Consider the following 6000-nt stretch of genomic DNA (forward strand, 5'->3'; position numbering starts at 1 on the left):
TGGGAAATGCATATATGTTCATAAAAATATTGGTTGCAGTATCTAATTGCTGTTCTTGTGATTTGGGTATTTTCCTCTTCTTCTTTCTGTAAAAAAATATTTGGAATTGGTAATATTTGATACTTAAATGTTTGGTAAAATTCACCAGTGGAGCCTTCTGTAACTGGGATTTATTTTAAGGAAAGTTTTAACTACAAATTTTATTTTTTAGATAATTACAGGGCTATTCAAATCACGTATTTCTTCTTGAGTGAACTTTCTTAATTTACATTTTTCATGGATGTGTGTACTTCATCTAATTTGGCAAATTTATTGGCAGAAAGCTTTTTCATAAATTTTAAAGTTATTTTTTAAATGACTATAGAATATGAAACATTGATGCCTTTTTTATTCCTGATATTAGTAATTTGTTTCCCCTCTTTTCCCCACTGATCCATCTGACTAGAGGTTTATAAATTGTGTTGATCTTTTCAACAAGAAAGTCACAGTTTTTATTGATTTTCTCTATAGATTTTTGTTGTCTATTTTATTAGGTTATTAAGTATGAAATGTCTTATTTCCTAAAGTACTAAATTTGAAAGTTGATATTTCTGACATTTCACTCTGACACCTGTTTTATTTTTACGGTGAAGGTATATCCTCAGTATTTCAAATGCACATTTTGGCTTGTGATTATCTTTCAAATTTTTTTTAGAACAATTTTTGTGAAACCATGGATAAGTAAAAACGTGTTATTTTCGAATATGAGTTCCCTTGTAGAACCAATGCAGTACAGACATCTTGAAATATCAATGAAATATTTGGGAAGGCTGTGGCTAATGAACACACAGTACATCAATCATTTGAGAAATTCCGTTCTGGTGAGTTTAATCTTGAAAATGAGCCCCATGGGTAACCTGAGACCAAGGTGGATAATGAAGAGCTGAAAGCTGTAGTGGAAACAAATCCATCTCAACCTAAGTGTGAATTAGCAGCAAGGTTTGACGTTACTATTCCACCAATACTGGACAATTTGAAACAAATAGGCAAAGTAAAGAAGCTGGATAGATGGGTTCCTCATGAATTAAATGAGCATCACAAGAGAAATCATCTCTAAGTTTGCCTTTCTTTGCTGTCACAAGATAAAGGCAAACCATTTCTACACCATATCATTATGTGTGATGAAAAATGGATTCTTTTTGACAATCACTAGCATGGGGCACAATGGTTGGACAAAGATAAAGTGCCAAACCACAGTCCAAAACTGAATAGTCATCCAAAAAAGCTAATGGTGTCTGGTGGTCTAGCACTGGTATTATCCACTACAGCTTCATGAAACCTGGTCAGTCGATTACAGCAGATGTCTACTGCAACCAACTGGATGAAATTATCAGGATGTTTGTGATTAAGCTGCTGAAATTGGTAAATAGAGACAGGCCAATCCTCTTGCAAGACCACATGTCACAAAAACACTGTTGCTCAAACTACAGAGTCTGGACTTGGAAATTCTCTGTCATTTACCATGTTCACCAGACATTGCACCAGCTGACTACCGCTTCTTCCAGGCTTTGGACCACTTCTTGCAAGGAAAAATTTTCAGTTCTCAACAAGGTGTGGAAAAATGCCTTTCTCAATTTCATTGCAACTTGTTCTCCAGACTCTCTTCACTGCTGGCATAAACTAGCTACCATTAAGATGGCAAAACTGTGTCAATAATTTAGGGGCATACTTTGATTGATTGTATTGCTTCTTGTTTGAGATATAATAAACTAAACTTTTGATTCAAAATCGGACATTTTTTAAAAAATAAGCTTTTAAATCTATAAATTTCCCTTTTTGCCCTGCTTTATTTCCATCTCACAAATTCTGATATGTCAGATTTTTCTTTCCCATTGTTTTAAGTACTTTCTAATTTAGCTTGTAATTTCCACCAGAAATATATGTGTGTGTACATATACAGAGATAAATTTATTTATAAAAACATATAAAAATCGATTGCAAGTAGAGAAATTGGCTTACATGATTGTGATGGCTGGCTAAGTAATTTCTACATTGCATAGCATGCAGTCAAGAAGAACAGGCTGTAATCCTTGGGTGCAAGCTGAAGCTGTAGTTCATGGACTAAATTTATTAATGTTTATTTTTTCTGGGAAGCCTAATTTTGCTTTTAGAGACTTTCAACTGATTGAATCAGGTTCATTCTTATTATATAGTATGATCTTCCTTATTTCAAGCAAACTGACTGTAGACTTTAATTACATCTACAAATATCTTCACAGCAACACCTCAATTAGTGTTGTATTAAATAACTTGAAACTATAGCCTAGCCAATATGATACATAAACTGGCTGCCTTAGTTCATTTGTGCTACTATAACACAATACCATCTGCAAGGGGCTAGCTATTTAATAGTTCCCTCCAGCCCTTTTATCAGGTTCTAATCAAATCCATATGGGCATCGCCCTCTTGGTTTAATCATCCTGAAAGGCACCTCTTAATACTATTGCATTGGGAATTTAGTTTCAACATGAATTTTGGAGGAGACACAAGCATTCAAACCATAGCACTAACCATTACCTCAACCCAGTGGTTATACAGAAGTATGTTCTTAAATTTCTCAATATTTGGGGATTTTTATATATCTTCCTTTTTGCTTTCTAATTTAATTCAATTTAGCCACAGAATATGCTTTGTACGATTTAAATATTTTTACATTTATACAGCCTATCTTGTTGATCACTTATCTTGGTAATTGTTCCATGAACACTTAAAACAAATGTGATTTCTGTTATTCTGATATCTGGTGGAGTGTTCTATAAATGTCAAATAGCTTTAATTTGATGTTCAAGTTACTATATCTTTAGCAAAATTTGGTTTATTTGTTCTATTTTTATTGGCACAGAAGTGTTAACTTTTCTAACTACAATGATGGATTTGTCTATTTCTCCTTGCCCTTATAAAATTTTTCTTTAAACATTTTTAAATGATATTTTTAGTAAGGTATAATGTACATAACCATAAAATTTATTAAAGTTGTTCAGTTCAGCGGGTTTTATAAGTATAGTCATGTGTCACTTAAAAATGGGGATACATTCTGAAATATGCATCATTAGGTGATTTTGTCATTCTGTAGACATCCTAGAATGTACTTACACAAACCTTAGGTGGTAACTACACACCCACGCTATATGGTATAGCCTATTTCTCCTAGGCTACAAATTTGTACATCATACAGGTTCTTACATTTACCATCACAGTCTCAATGTTGATTCTCCTTGTAGTATATATTGGTATCCCATTTTTATGGTCTAATAATATTCATCATATGTATATATAACTTCTATTAGTTGTTGATTCATGTGTTAAAACTCCATTATAAGTTAATACACATTTAAGGTTGTTATGTACTCTTACAGGATTAATGTTTCTGTTATTATGAAATGTCCCTCATTATTTTTGATAATTGTTCTTTTTCTGAAATCCACTCTGTTTAATATTAATATGGTACCTCCAGTTTTTTTTTCATATAGAATTTTCATGTTATAATTTTTTACATCATTTCATTTTAAGCCTATTTATTTCTTTTTAATTTAAGTGGACGTCTTGTAGACAGCATATAGTGGGTCTTGATTTTAGGCTGACATACTCAAACTTTTAAATGGGATATTTAGATTAGTTACATTTAATATGCTGATTCTCTTTCAATATAATTAGGATTGGATTAAATCTATTACATACCTATCTTTGTCCCATCTGTTCTTGATTCCTTTTCACTTCTTTTGCATTTTTTTTTGGATTTTTTATGGTACTATTTTATCTCCACTATTGGCCCATTAGTTTTATATCTTTATTGGTTTTACAGTGATTTCCCTAGGTTTACAAAATATATCTTTAGCTTGTTACAATGTAAGTTCAAATAGTATACTGTTTCACATGTATTATAAGAAATTTACAAGAGCATATTTTCATTTCCTTCTCTATATTGCTGTAAACCTCATAATTTATTGTTATCAGTTTTATCTTAAACATTCATATATCTTTTAAAGTACCTTTTAAAATTTAGGGAGAATTTTTTTGTTTTGCCTACAGTTTACCAATTCTTGTGATCTTCATTAGTTTGTGTCAATCCAATTTTCCTTTTGATATGGTTTTCTTTTTTCTAGAAGGTATTACTTTAACACTAATTTTATCACAGGTCTGCTGGTATTGAATTCTCTTGGCTCTCTTTTGTCTCAAAAAGTCTTTATTTTACCTTAATTTATAAAATATAATTTTGGCTGTTTAGTGAATTCTAGATTGACAGCTGACAGCTGTTTGTTTTGTTTTTGTTTTGTATTAAGTATTTCATGAGTGTGCTGAACTGTATTGTTACTAGGATGGATTCTAATGAAAATTCTCCATTGTATGGAACGTGTCTCTTTTTTTTTCTCATTGATTTCAAGATTTTTTATGTTGGACTACTGGGGGAAAATGGCAGATCAGTGGTGACCTCCTGGCTCTCTGCTCCCAGAGTAGGAGGTGAAGAACACTGCCAGCTACACACCAGTGGATTGCTCTCACACAAGGACAGCATTGTGAATCTACAGAGAAGCAGCCTGGGACAAGCAGCACTGGAATAAAAAAGAGGTGAGTTGGAGAATCAATCACAAAGTCTGGAGAGTGCGGGATATACCATGGGGAATAGAGTGTTGGGGCAGCCATGCCTGTTGGCTGGCCAGGGCAGTGTGATCTGACCCACAGGTGGACAACTCTTCCTCCACGGACCTCCACATCCACTCAGGCAGGGAAGCACCTGAAGTCAGTGCAAAGTTGTGGCACGGGGTGACAGGCTGTGTGGAGAAGAGACAATAGCGGGAAACATTTTGAACTTCCCGGTGCTTTGTCCATACTGGGCGGGGGGAGGGACTTGTCTGAGTGGACACTTCCTAGGTCCTTAGGAGGGAGCTTGGAGACAAGCGCCTCGCCTCTGGCAGTCAGCCAGCAGGACCAGAACATAGGAGGTGAACGCTGAAAGGGAGGTTGTGCCCCTGGAAACCACCAAAGATTATGCTGGCTCATTGTCCTAGAAGACATACTAGGCCACAAGTCAGATCTCAACAAATTCAAAAAAATAGAAATTACACTATGTATCTTCTCAGATCACCATGGTATAAAATTAGAGTTCACTTCCAACAGAAATATTCACCACTTCACAAAGTCACAGAAATTAAACAATCTATTGTTGAATAACTATTGGGTAAAGGAGAAAATACAGAGGGAAATCAAAAGATTTTTCAAACTAAATGATAACAGGGATACAAGTTATCAATACGGCAAAAACATTCCTGAGAGGAAAACTGATAGTATTAAATGGTCACATCCAAAAAACAGAAAGCTCAAAAATCAACAAACTAATAAACAGTCTCAAGGAACTGGAAAAGGAAGATCAAATCAATTTCAAACCTAGCTGAAGAAAAGAAATATCTAAGATCATTGCTGAACTAAGTGAAATTGAGAATAAAAAAACTATACAGAAAATCAACAAAACCAAAAGCCGGCTTTTTGAAAAGATAAACAAAATTGACAGCACTTTTGCTAGATTGACAAGAACTCAAAGGGAAAGGACCCTAATAAACTCAATTAGAAATGAAAAAGGAGAGGTCACAACAGACACCATGGAAATACAAAATATTATCTTTGAATACTATACAAACCTATATGCCCAAAAACTACATAATGTGGAGGAAATGGACAAATTCCTGGAAACATTACAACCTCCCTAAGTTCAACTAGGAGGAAATAGAATTCCTGAACAGACCAATATCAAGCACAGAAATTGGAGCAGCAATTAAAACCCTTTCAAAAAGGAAAAGTCCCAGATCAGATGGGTTTACTCCCGAGTTTTACCAAACATACAAAGAAGAACTCATACCTATACTACAGAAATTATTCCACAGCATCCTATGAAGCCAATATCACCTTGATACCAAAGCCAGGAAAGGACACAACAAAAAAAGAAAACTACAGACCAATATACTTCAT

The sequence above is a fragment of the Lemur catta genome, chromosome 8 (assembly GCF_020740605.2).
Source record: "Lemur catta isolate mLemCat1 chromosome 8, mLemCat1.pri, whole genome shotgun sequence".
NCBI classification, from domain to species: Eukaryota; Metazoa; Chordata; class Mammalia; order Primates; family Lemuridae; genus Lemur; species Lemur catta.